The sequence below is a fragment of the Triticum aestivum genome, chromosome 2B (genome assembly GCF_018294505.1).
Source record: "Triticum aestivum cultivar Chinese Spring chromosome 2B, IWGSC CS RefSeq v2.1, whole genome shotgun sequence".
Classification (NCBI taxonomy): domain Eukaryota; kingdom Viridiplantae; phylum Streptophyta; class Magnoliopsida; order Poales; family Poaceae; genus Triticum; species Triticum aestivum.
Genome location: NC_057798.1, coordinates 147,670,723 through 147,685,362, shown reverse-complemented (window position 1 = coordinate 147,685,362; position 14,640 = coordinate 147,670,723).

The window sequence follows — 14,640 nt, the reverse complement described above, 5'->3', positions numbered from 1 at the left end:
GTTGCTCCGATTTGGCTACACTTCAGTCGACTGAATTGACTTTTGGGTCAGTCGATTTTCAAGGGGTGGGCTCGCCGGGGTGAAGGAAGAACCAGCCGCAGCAGGGAGGGGGGCTTGCCGGAGAGGTACCCTACTATCTATCTTAGGGTTCAGGATGGGGGCGGTGGTCGCCTGCGGTGGCGGGGCGTTGGCGGGGCGGTGGTGTGGGGATCGCCGGAGAAAAAGCTCGGCACGGGGGGGGGGCTAGAGGGATGGCCGGGGCGGCGGCGGACCGACGGTGGGGAGTGTTTTCGGGGCGGGCGGGGCGGCGCACCGCCGGCCACGGGCGGCGGGGGGCTGCAGTTTGGCTGGTGGTGGCTGGCGGCTCAGGGGGGTGGAGGTTGAAGATGAACCGCATGCCCTTGATTTCGTATCCAACGGCTGCAAAATCGACTGACCAGAGATGAAAAAGTCAGTCGACCGACGTGTAGCCTCACCTTGCTAGTGCGTTCAGTTTCGACAGCAAAATTCAGTTTCAATAGCAAAATTCAGTTTCGACAGTTAGGTTCAGTTTCGACAGTTAAATTCAGTTTCGACAGTTAATTTCAGTTTCGACAGTTAAGTTCAGAGATGAGCGGCTGATGTATTTTACATCTAGCACTTTGTGGTTATGTATTTTACGTCATGTATTGGAGATTCTATTAGAATTCCACTCAGCTTAACATTGTTCGTTGTCTTTCTTGTCCTGCTTCAGCCTCGGCGTCGTACAACTCACCGGAGCTGCTCCAACGACGAAACCCTCCATCACAACGGAGCAGTACCTCGGGCTCCATCTCCAAACGCCTAAGATCTTCTTCCCCTCCTCCGACAGCAAAGTCAGCCGGAGCATCCTCACCGGACAACCCAATCACGCTGAGATCGACATGGCTTCGTCAAAGAGGTTGTACACTTGTTCCATCTCTTTTTTACTCTACATGTTATATATATATATATTGTCCACTGAGCACACGGATTTGTTCCTTTAGTGTCTCCTTGAAAGAAAAAATGTAGGAATTTTAATTTTCACTTGTCCTCCTTTTCAAATTCCTATTCATGAAGCACAAGACTAAGAGATAGTAGCATAATAGCATTATAACCGTACATTTTCTTGTGGTTTGACTTAATCTCACCATGCTTCTTTGCATCCTATGATCTTCCAATTGTTGTGAATCAAACACCCAGATTGGCAGAAATCCTGTGTTTTTAAATTCTCTATTTTGCACGCGCATTCCTATCCTATTCTTGTCTATTTCCTATCCCTACATTGTTGGAATCCTCCAATTCAAACGAGCCCTTACAGAATTACTTCTCTTACAGATAGTTGTCAAAGAAAACCTTGCGTGGTTTGTGTCAGGCCCCCGACTCAATGCCACATCGATCTAGCATGTAACACCTCATATCACTTTGCGGCCTCACGCACGGTATTCCACGGGTGTCGCCTTACCTTTGCCCGGGACCGTTTGCGCCTTTTGGCACACGTATATGATAGTGTCGCTAGCATCCATATGATAAGGAGCCCGGGCTGACATGGCTAGTCGTAAACCCAAAGTGGCACAAACTTACAGGGACAGGCATCCATGACCCGGCATCGAACGTGTCGGTCATCAGCGAGTGAATCCAGGCTGTAGTACTGGGCTAGCAGGACTCCGGTGAACCGGGCTGTAGCGGGCTAACAGGACTCCGGTATTCATCGCGTGACATTTCCCCGAGGGGACAGACACAGGAACGAAGAAGGACACATGTCGGCCAGCCTAAGTGTTCCGGAGCAGTAGCAAGCTACCATGGCTCAGTGGAATCACTAGGAGACATTTCCCGGTAAGAGAGGCTACTAAGGATAAACAACTAGATAGTCAGATCCCACACATACCAAGCATTTCAATAACATACACACAAAATGCTCGATATGTGCAAATACAACATGGCATCACAACATGACTCTACGACTCAAGTATTTATTCAATAGGCTCCGAGGAGCGAGATATTACAAACATGGGTCCTATGACCCAACATTCAGAGCATACAAGTCAAAACACAAGCGGAAGCTATCATGTCTGAGTACAGACATCTATAAATGAAAAAGGCTGAGAAGCCTGACTATCTACCAGATCCTGCCGAGGGCACAAGATCGTAGCTGAGGTAACAAGCTAAACGTCGAAGTCCACGCGGAACTACTAGCGAGACTGAAGTCTCTCTGCAAAAACATAAAATAGGCAAACGTGAGTACAAATGTACCCAGCAAGACTTACATCAGAACTAACTACATATGCATCATTATCAACAAAGGGATGGTGGGGGTTTAACTGCAGCAAGCCAGCTTTGACTCGGTGGCTATCCTGAACTACAACTGCAAGCAACTCTTTTGAGGTGGCGCACACGAGTCCACATATTCACCATATCAATACACCACTATGGATCCGCTCCCGTCTCCCTACGAGAACGCCATCCATAGCACTCACGCTTATCTTGCGTATTTTAGGGTATCCACTTTCACTTGTCTATGAACTGATATAAGCAACCCAGAAGTCCTTTACCGCGGACACGGCTATTCGAATAGATGATGTTAACCCTGCAGGGGTGTACTTCTTCATACATGTTTCCACCACTTAGCGTCTGCACACGACATGTGCTCGGCAGACTTCAAGCGAAAGCCGACGTGGGTGTAGACCACGACCTACCTAAACACTCAAGTCTCTAGTCCAGGTTTATCGCCTATTCGGGTTCCATCCATGAGGAGATCCGGCCGGAGTTTCGCTCACAGCCCCAAACGATGTGTGCAGGGTTCCCGAGATACCTAACGGGTATCCGGTACACCGTGCCACGTACCTACCGCATCACAGCCCACCCCTACGGTCAGCGCTGTCCACGGCCTCCAGTAAGCTACAAACACCAGAAACTACTTGCAACTCCTGGACAGAGGACTAGGGTGAATAAGAAGTCGAGCGGGGTCATATTTCAGGGCCCAATGCATGGTAGTAGCTGAATCATGGATCACAAACACAGAACTCAGTTCCTAAGGACGGCTTCAATGAGACAACCCACCATGTACTCCTACATGGCCTCTCACCGTTACCTTTTACCAAATCGTGTTCACACACTTAGCTCACACACAGTAGGACATGTTCACACACCTCTGATTCATCCCCGATGAATCAGACCTGACTCAACTCTAAGCAGTAGCAGGCATGACAAACAAACATGAATGAGTAGGCACAACAGGGCTCAAACAACTCCTACTCATACTAGTGGGTTTCATCTATTTACTGTGGCAATGACAGGTCATGCAGAGGATAAAGGGGTTCAGCTACCGCAGCAAGTAACAAATGACTCATTGTTGTTCTAATGCAGTAAAAGAGAGCAGGGCGAGAGAGTAGGATTGTATCAGAATGAACAAGGGGGTTTTGCTTGCCTGGCACTTCTGAAGATAACAATCAGTCTTCATCAGTGTCAACGATCACATCATCGGTACAGCGTCTACCGAGGGGGAACAACACCGGCAAACACAGAAGAAACACGATCAATGCAATGCACAGTATGATGCATGCTATGACATGGCAATATGAATGTGTTTTGGGCTAATGCATCTAGCAACAAGTTAAATGGGGTTGGTTTAAATACAAGATTCAAATTCAAACTCCATATGTGAGAGTTTAAATGCCATTTATTTGTTTTGTCCAAAACAGAGGACAAACATTGTTCAAACATGCATGAAAATGGTACAGATGGATTCCTTGAATTTTTTTGATAATTTTTCATATATAATTTGTTTGATTTGGAGTCACGGTTGAATTACTATGATTTTTAGAAGTTTTAGCTATTTTCTGAAATAAATAAATCGTTTAGATTTATTTAAAATCCAGAAAAGGGTTTACTGCGTCAGCATGACGTTGGCATCACATCAGCAGGTCAACAGGGGCTGGTCCGGGTCAAACCTGACACGTGGGTCCCGCATGTCAGTGTAATTAGTTTAACTAATTCAATTAGTACTAATCCTAATTAACTAACAGGGCTGGGCCCCACCTGTCATTGAGTCAAGGGGAGTCAAACTGGGGTCAAACCCAGGTCAAACTCGCCGGAGTTGACCCGAGGCTCGTCGCCGGCAAGGCCAGGGACGGCGGAGAGCGTCGGGATTCGCCCTCCGATGACCAAAAGAGCAGCGGAGGGGCTCTACGGGATGCCCAGGCTCGCGCGCATCTAACAGGGCAAACGGGAGAAGCTAGGGTGGCCGGAGGCGACGGCAATCATGACGACAGTGGCGGCCGGAGTTCGGGTGAGGCGCGGGCGGTGGCTACGGTACACAACAGGAGCAATAGACTAGGGTTTTAGGATCCTGGCATGGTGCTGAGCACAGTGGTGTGCTCGGACGTGACGTGTGTGAGCTCTAGCCACGGCGACCTCGTGGCCGGCGGTGATGAGCTCTCGGGCTCGGCGGAGCCCGCGGTTAGTGGAAGAAATCGGCATCGGGGAGAGGGAGGTTCGGTGCGGGGGATCACAGCGATGACGACGGAACGCTCGGCGAGGTCGGGGACGGTCCGGAGCCGACGAATCGGGCGATGGCGACCGGCGGGTCTGAGGAGGGGAAAAGCATCGGGGCGGCGCTTCGGGGCTTCTCCGGTCGCGTGAGCCGACGGAGAGGACGAGGGAGGCACTACGAAGCTCGGGAGCGCGTCGGAGAGGAGAGGGGGTGGCGGTGGCCGCGAGGGAGCTCGTCGGTGGCGACGGCTGCGTTCGGGCGAGTGAGAGAGAGGAAGCAGAGGAGAGGAGGCCACGGGGAGAGTGATAGAGAGGTCGAGGGGGTTCGGCATCTCCGTGGCGTCATCTAGGCGCATCAGAGAGGGGTCAGGTAGGCAGGGAGGGAGGAGGTGGCCGGCGCGGGACGGGCACGCGCCTCCGTCCTTCTGGCGAGGGAGGAAGACGACAGGGAGGAGGCGGTGATGGGCTGGGCCGTTGGAGCTGGGCCGGTTGGTGGGCGCCAGGTAAGTCCAGGTGGGTTCTCTCTCTCTTTCTTTCTCTTTTCTATTTTCTGCAATTGGTTTTGATTTGATTTAAAATATCAAATCATTTTTCTAAAACTTTCTGTAAATTGTATGTGAGCTCAGGAACTAGTCCAAGGTCACAGGCAACTTACAAAAATATTTGAACTTTATTTCTTATATAATAGAAATAAATTCAACTCAAATATGTCATTGGTTTAAGTCAAAGGCCCAAAAATAAATAATTCTGTGATTCCAAAAATATTGGTTTGAATTTTACCTCTTACCAATATTTTCACAGAGTAACAGGAACATTTCTTTGGACTCATTTGATGAGATTTAAATGTTGGTTATTTTTAGAGGTCTTCTGAGGCTTTTGAAAATTCCTCAATTCAAATTTCATTTGAATTAAAACATGATGCTCACATGAGGGTCTAGCCTAGTGCATAACAGGACCAGGGATGTGACAACTCACCCCCACTAAACAAAAATCTCGTCCCGAGATTCAAGCGTAGGGTAAGGTGAAGGGGGAACGCAAACTAGCACAATCTTCACGATCCAGGTTGCACTTCAAATGAACGTTGATTCGTTCACCATCATTGTCTCGAAGTCTTGCTCTGAGAACTCCAACTATCATGACAACGAGAGGAAGGAAAGACCCCAAAAGAATCGTTCTTCTCGAAGGTCGAACAACTCAGGATTAACTCACGGAATGAGACATAGCAACATCTCTTGAGCTGAGAGACGAAGCACACCTCTAGCGGAAAGGAGTGGAACAAATGACGGAGGTTTACCAGGTAGACTACAATTCCACACTTAAAAAGGTGGTAAACGATTGTCAACGTAGCGAGGAGTTGAGTTGCCATGATACCACAACGAGGCACCTTAGGGATGGTGACTCGTAGATATATCCCCTTAAGTGGCAAAAAGAATTACCTTTGATTCAGAGATCATTGAAACTCTTTAAACCAGCCTAAGGCAATTCTCGAGCGATCGTTTGGAGGGGGTCGGTAGAATGGCATACTCGGACTTGGATGATGTGGATTACCTTGTTGAAGACAACGTAATGGATGAATTTGCTTACCACCGGAAATGGAAGAGACCCATGGTAGAATGGCACATTGGCGGTGCAAGCTGGGAACAAAATGCAAATGCTGGGAATGATTCTGGTAACTGGGGAAGAACCCAACAATAGAGAGTGAATTCACTGTTTGAAAAGGTCATAGCATTGCCGAGGAAACTGAGAGCACTATACAGTTAATGCCGACGATCAAACCTAGCACTTGCGCGTGCTCTCAAGAACTTGAGCATTTCCATAATCATCAAGATTTTACCAATATCCGTGTCAAGGATCCTGGCAACACAACTTGCTACCATGATGAATGATGATGGATGATGCAGATGCAAAGGAAGATAACACTTTCTCAGATTTCACCCTTGGCGGGGCCAAGGAAATAAAATCTGGATGATCGACCGAGAGACATTTAGCACTCCGCTTCTAATGCTCTCCTTAATGTGCTAGCGTAATCCATTTATTGAAATGGTTTGGTAACCAGACCATCAAGTAAAAAGGTCGGACTTCGGGAGCACAAAAATCCATAAGGAACAACTAGGGAGTAGATCCTACGAAATCCTTATGGGGAGGTGGCCAACTTCCTCAATCAAGATATTATAATAACAGGTCTTCCGGCTGGGTGTGTTGGCCACGACATCCACTTTACCGGTTTCCGAGGGACCGATATTATAGTTCTTGGGAAATGTTCCAAACCATCATATCTGCCTGAGATTCAGATCTGGTTGGTGTCAGGATATTCCAGACTCATCGAGTCTAGGAAGAAAAACGAAAGTTTGCAACACAAATCGACGAGATGACGTTGCGAGATTCTCGGGGAATGAACTACAATAGTAAGCTCCAAAACATGAGCTAGTTCTGCTACAAACATGTGAACACGTTGTCCCAGACAAGCATGGCCACGTAGTAGTCTTATAATTAAACACTACCGAGTTCAGGTGGGGAACCATCATCGAGGATATCGAAGTCCTTGCATAAGGTATACTCTTAAGAAGGAACTTCTTCTCCTTGAACAAATCAATCGGTGGCTTGGTGTGCTCGGGACACCTATGGAATGAAGGTTGCAAGTCTCCAGACCATAGAATACTTCGCACGTGTGCATGACTGACTTGGGATGATTCCAGAGGAAGCAAAACTAACTTTCTCAAATTCACGGCGGCAACTTTCACCAAATGCACGTGTATAAGAGGAAGTCACTCCTTTCATCAAACAAATACTTCATGAGCTAGCATGAAGAAAATGCTTTCAAAAGTTTCCAACACTAACTTGTTGTCCAACAAAATCATGGAGGAGATAAGGATGTTGTCAATGGGCTCAACAACAATTCATCTGGGTTTCCTTTTAAAAGGAATTCCATAGTTAAGTGAACAAGTGATAGCATTGGTCAGACCCAAAAGATATAATGGTGTATGCTCGAGGGATCAACCACGAGTAAGACAACATTACGAATATCGTTGGTTCTGGTCTGATTGGATGATAGCCCATACTCCAATCAAAGGTTGGATAAAAATGATAGGTCCATTAACTGATCACGAGGTTCAGTCGATGAAAATATCAACTTTCTTCAACACACATACAAGACATCCCTTATAATGAACTATATCGGACAAGCTTCTATCTTCCAACTCTCCAAGTTGATGCATAGCTTAACCAACTAGCTCAGGGGTATCCAACACGGATTCTTGGAGAAAGGGTGGTTTACAGGATAAACCAACTTGATCACGAGCTCAACATAACAGTCAGGTGACAACCTGGTGATACTTTCGAGAAGATATTCGGAAAATCACGAACCACCGATATGTTACTAAGATCGAGAACAATCTTGCTTTTCAGGGCAAGACGATATGATCAAATGAGCGAGGACTTGACAAAATCCTAACTCATCAATCGAAATGTGCACCAGGAAGATGGACAAGGTAGCACGATCAATCTTAGAATGATGATTCAAGAACCAACACGTTAAGAATGAGGTTATTGTCCATTTAACTACCAAGCAACAAGGTTGCTAGGAGTATTGATTTCACACATCACGATTCACTTGTCGACATTCCGGTTATAACAACACGGGAACCGAGAAATGAATAATGATGGAGAGAAGTATCACTGCACCAAGAATTCATAGGATGGTGTGCAATTCCCATGATAATCTTAATATAAAGATGGTAACACTCCAGGGTGGAACAGAACAAAAACTGGATTAGTATTTTGATCTGCGGAGTACAACTGCTAAGACCCAATCCTGGGTACGGATGAGGTACTGGAGTTTGTTTCTCCTAGTCATTCTGGAATAGAATGGCTTGACGGACCACAAGAGTAATAGGCATCGATGAATGAACGCACGCATACTCTTGACTATCAATTGATAGATGAGGGTCGGAAGACAACTAAAGCAGGACAACTCAAAGGAACATATGGTTTTCTGAGTTGTGGATGCATAGATTAGTATGTTGAACCAAGTTCAACAAAAAATTCCGGATAACCCATGCAGAAAAGTTGAACTAGCAGAGTCGCAATATAGAATAGAGAACCCATCGAGAGCACTCCTGTTATGATCTTTTGATCCAACAAACTACTGCCATAAGTGGTTCATAGTATTTGGAAGAAGGAAAATACCATGGACCTCAAGGACTAATGCAAAAGTTACTAATTTCCTAAAGGAACTAGCAACACTATCAACATGAGGTAAATGGGGTGAATCTCGGGTTCAGAACCCAGAAATAGAATGCCTACTAACTAAATGGCATCACGGGATGCTTTCGATAATGACGGCCAGAATCATCACACTGGAAACACAGATCATGGCTAGACCACTAGATGATCCCCTAAGCACTTAGGGTCATAATTATTAACTCCAACATATATGTCGAGGCAATAAAGTACCTCAACTCACTAATTTGTGTGATTAATCTGACCAAAAGGACATCGGGAACGGGAAGAAGGGATTTGCAAATGCATCAGACTGTTTAGAAACCTGGGATGACTCGGACAGCATAACGGCTATAAATGCTCAAAAGATTTGAGACATGCTACAAAAATGGTGGCATAGCCACTCAGAAGCACAATACCAAGGTTTCGAGATCAACAGTTAACATACAGAAGTCGTAGGAACTGAACTCAAGCTTAAATCCAACAATCTTATAAGTCTACGAATTAGTAACACGTGATCCTGATAGAAAGAAGAGAAAGCCTAGTTCCTTAACCCCGTAGGAAAGATAAGATGACTCAGATCAGAAGGGCATAAGGTATAAGGAGTAAAAAGAGCCTTACGTTCCATCCCACAATCAATTCCCTTATATAACTAAAGAATTTCTAGACTCAACTTCGACCAGTTTGGCTTGGTAATCCTACAGGCAGTCAAGCTCTGATACCAACGCTGTCAGGACCCCGACTCAATGCCACATCGATCTAGCATGTAACACCTCATATCACTTTGCGGCCTCACGCACGGTATTCCCACGGGTGTCGCCTTACCTTTGCCCGGGACCGTTTGCGCCTTTTGGCACACGTATATGATAGTGTCGCTAGCATCCATATGATAAGGAGCCCGGGCTGACATGGCTAGTCGTAAACCCAAAGTGGCACAAACTTACAGGGACAGGCATCCATGACCCAGCATCGAACGTGTCGGTCATCAGCGAGTGAATCCAGGCTGTAGCACTGGGCTAGCAGGACTCCGGTGAACCGGGCTGTAGCGGGCTAACAGGACTCCGGTATTCATCGCGTGACATTTCCCTGAAGGGACAGACACAGGAACGGAGAAGGACACATGCCGGCCAGCCTAAGTGTTCCGGAGCAGTAGCAAGCTACCATGGCTCAGTGGAAACACTAGGAGACATTTCCCGGTAAGAGAGGCTACTAAGGATAAACAACTAGATAGTCAGATCCCACACATACCAAGCATTTCAATAACATACACACAAAATGCTCGATATGTGCAAATACAACATGGCATCACAACATGACTCTATGACTCAAGTATTTATTCAATAGGCTCCGAGGAGCGAGATATTACAAACATGGGCCCTACGACCCAACATTCAGAGCATACAAGTCAAAACACAAGCGGAAGCTATCATGTCTGAGTACAGACATCTATAAATGAAAAGGCTGAGAAGCCTGACTATCTACCAAATCCTGCCGAGGCACAAGATCGTAGCTGAGGTAACAAGCTAAACGTCGAAGTCCACGTGGAACTACTAGTGAGACTGAAGTCTCTCTCTGCAAAAACATAAAATAGGCAAACGTGAGTACAAATGTACCCAGCAAGACTTACATCAGAACTAACTACATATGCATCATTATCAACAAAGGGATGGTGGGGGTTTAACTGCAGCAAGCCAGCTTTGACTCGGTGGCTATCCTGAACTACGACTGCAAGCAACTCTTTTGAGGTGGCGCACACGAGTCCACATATTCACCATATCAATACACCACTATGGATCCGCTCCCGTCTCCCTACGAGAACGCCATCCATAGCACTCACGCTTGTCTTGCGTATTTTAGAGTATCCACTTTCACTTGTCTATGAACTGATATAAGCAACCCAGAAGTCCTTTACCGCGGACACGGCTATTCGAATAGATGATGTTAACCCTGCAGGGGTGTACTTCTTCATACATGTTTCCACCACTTAGCGTCTGCACACGACATGTGCTCGGCAGACTTCAAGCGAAAGCCGACGTGGGTGTAGACCACGACCTACCTAAACACTCAAGTCTCTAGTCCAGGTTTATCGCCTATTCGGGTTCCATCCATGAGGAGATCCGGCCGGAGTTTCGCTCACAGCCCCAAACGATGTGTGCAGGGTTCCCGAGATACCTAACGGGTATCCGGTACACCGGGCCACGTACCTACCGCATCACAGCCCACCCCTACGGTCAGCGCTGTCCACGGCCTCCAGTAAGCTACAAACACCAGAAACTACTTGCAACTCCTGGACAGAGGACTAGGGTGAATAAGAAGTCGAGCGGGGTCATATTTCAGGGCCCAATGCATGGTAGTAGCTGAATCATGGATCACAAACACAGAACTCAGTTCCTAAGGACGGCTTCAATGAGACAACCCACCATGTACTCCTACATGGCCTCTCACCGTTACCTTTACCAAATCGTGTTCACACACTTAGCTCACACACAGTAGGACATGTTCACACACCTCTGATTCATCCCCGATGAATCAGACCTGACTCAACTCTAAGCAGTAGCAGGCATGACAAACAAACATGAATGAGTAGGCACAACAGGGCTCAAGCAACTCCTACTCATACTAGTGGGTTTCATCTATTTACTGTGGCAATGACAGGTCATGCAGAGGATAAAGGGGTTCAGCTACCGCAGCAAGTAACAAATGACTCGTTGTTGTCCTAATGCAGTAAAAGAGAGCAGGGCGAGAGAGTAGGATTGTATCGGAATGAACAAGGGGGTTTTGCTTGCCTGGCACTTCTGAAGATAACATTCAGTCTTCATCAGTGTCAACGATCACATCATCGGTACAGCGTCTACCGAGGGGGAACAACACCGGCAAACACAGAAGAAACACGATCAATGCAATGCACAGTATGATGCATGCTATGACATGGCAATATGAATGTGTTTTGGGCTAATGCATCTAGCAACAAGTTAAATGGGGTTGGTTTGAATACAAGATTCAAATTCAAACTCCATATGTGAGAGTTTAAATGCCATTTATTTGTTTTGTCCAAAACAGAGGACAAACATTGTTCAAACATGCATGAAAATGGTACAGATGGATTCCTTGAATTTTTCTGATAATTTTTCATATATAATTTGTTTGATTTGGAGTCACGGTTGAATTACTATGATTTTTAGAAGTTTTAGCTATTTTCTGAAATAAATAAATCGTTTAGATTTATTTAAAATCCAGAAAAGGGTTTACTGCGTCAGCATGACGTTGGCATGACGTCAGCAGGTCAACACGGGCTGGTCCGGGTCAAACCTGACACATGGGTCCCGCGTGTCAGTGTAATTAGTTTAACTAATTCGATTAGTACTAATCCTAATTAACTAACAGGGTTGGGCCCCACCTGTCATTGAGTTAGGGGGAGTCAAACTGGGGTCAAACCCGGGTCAAACTCGCCGGAGTTGACCCGAGGCTCGTCGCCGGCAAGGCCAGGGACGGCGGAGAGCGTCGGGATTCGCCCTCCGATGACCAAAAGAGCGGCGGAGGGGCTCTACGGGATGCCCAAGCTCGCGCGCATCTAACAGGGCAAACGGGAGAAGCTAGGGTGGCCGGAGGCGACGGCAATCATGACGACGGCGGCGGCCGGAGTTCGGGTGAGGCGCGGGCGGTGGCTACGGTACACAACAGGAGCAATAGACTAGGGTTTTGGGATCCTGGCATGGTGCTGAGCACGGTGGTGTGCTCGGACGTGACATGTGTGAGCTCTAGCCACGGCGACCTCGTGGCCGGCGGCGATGAGCTCTCGGGCTCGGCGGAGCCCGCGGTTAGTGGAATAAATCGGCATCGGGGAGAGGGAGGTTCGGTGCGGGGGCTCACAGCGATGACGACGGAATGCTCGGCGAGGTCGGGGATGGTCCGGAGCCGAGGAATCGGGCGACGGCGACCGGCGGGTCCAAGGAGGGGAAAAGCGTCGGGGCGGCGCTTCGGGGCTTCTCCGGTCGCGTGAGTCGACGGAGAGGACGAGGGAGGCACTACGGAGCTCGGGAGCGCGTCGGAGAGGAGAGGCGGTGGCAGTGGCCGCGAGGGAGCTCGTCGGTGGCGATGGCTGCGTTCGGGCGAGTGAGAGAGAGGAAGCAGAGGAGAGGAGGGCCACGGGGAGAGTGATAGAGAGGTCGATGGGGTTCGGCATCTCCGTGGCGTCGTCTAGGCGCATCGGAGAGGGGCCAGGCAGGCAGGGAGGGAGGAGGTGGCCGGCGCGGGGCGGGCACGCGCCTCCGTCCTTCTGGTGAGGGAGGAAGACGACAGGGAGGAGGCGGTGATGGGCTGGGCCGTTGGAGCTGGGCCGTTTGGTGGGCGCCAGGTAAGTCCAGGTGGGTTCTCTCTCTCTTTCTTTCTCTTTTCTATTTTCTGCAATTGGTTTTGAATTGATTTGAAATATCAAATCATTTTTCTAAAACTTTCTGTAAATTGTATGTGAGCTCAGGAACTAGTCCAAGGTCACAGGCAACTTACAAAAATATTTGAACTTTATTTCTTATATAATAGAAATAAATTCAACTCAAATATGTCATTGGTTTAAGTCAAAGGCCCAAAAATAAATAATTCTGTGATTCCAAAAATATTGGTTTGAATTTTACCTCTTACCAATGTTTTCACAGAGTAACAGGAACATTTCTTTGGACTTATTTGATGAGATTTAAATGTTGGTTATTTTTAGAGGTCTTCTGAGGCTTTTGAAAATTCCTCAATTCAAGTTTCATTTGAATTAAAACATGATGCTCACATGAGGGTCTAGCCTAGTGCATAACAGGACCAGGGATGTGACAGTTTGTCCCGCTCCTGCTGCGCCGTCGTCCACCCCAGCTCAGCTGCTCCAACGATAGAAGGGTTTAGCACAGCAGGGATCCGGCCTCTAGACTGTCTTTCACTGCCTCAGATCTTCTTCCCCGCCGCTGGCAGCCATGAAAACTGCATTACCATCATCAACCAAGCAGATGACCTCGAGGATTACACGGGTCCGCAAGAGAGGTCGCACTCTTTCGTGTCTGCTTACGTTATGCATCGCTTAACATTACATGCTACTTTATCATCCTGTTCACCGATTAGACTCTGAGTCAGCTCCAAACTAATGGTCAAACTTGAGTTTTTAAATGGTTGTGAGGTACATATCGGGGCCGCTATCAATAGTATCTATCTACTATCTGGTTAATCTTCGGTGTCTACTATGAGTTTCATGTTGGGTAGGAAACAAACAGTAAAGAAGCCATTATCTGTATTTATTAACTAAAGACATTATCTGCCTGCTATTATTGGTTTTGAGTCTATCCATAGGTTGCTACCATCACTCTGGATTTTTGCATGCACTCCTTACATAATCTCACTATGTTTTATTCCTATGCATGACAGTTATTGTAAACAATGGAACTGAACATGTAGAGCAAAAGAGACGAGCCTTGCTGAAACGCCCCGGATTCGATGCGCCAGGTGTCTGCCAGTTATTCGTTGTTCTTGCCATGTCATTTGCTTGCGTGTTGCATTTTTCCATGTCGTCATGTGCATCTCATTTTGCATACGTGTTCGTTTCATGCATCCGAGCATTTTCCCCGTTGTCCGTTTTGCAATCCGGCACTCCTATGTCCTCCGTGTCCCCCTTTTGTCTCTCGTTGTGTGCGGGTGTTAAACATTCTTAAAATGGCCCGAGGTTTGCCAAGCGGCCTTGGTATAGCACCGGTAGACCGCCTGTCAAGTTTCGTGCCATTTGGAGGTCGTTTGATACTCCAACGGTTAACCGGGTAACCGTAAAAGCCCTCTTTGTGTTGCAGCCCAACACCCCTCCAAAGTGGCCCAAAAACCCATCTAAACCCCCTCCATGTTCTCGGTCATTCGATCATGATCGTGTGGGTGAAAACCGCTCCTCATTTGGACTCTCCTAGCTCCCAG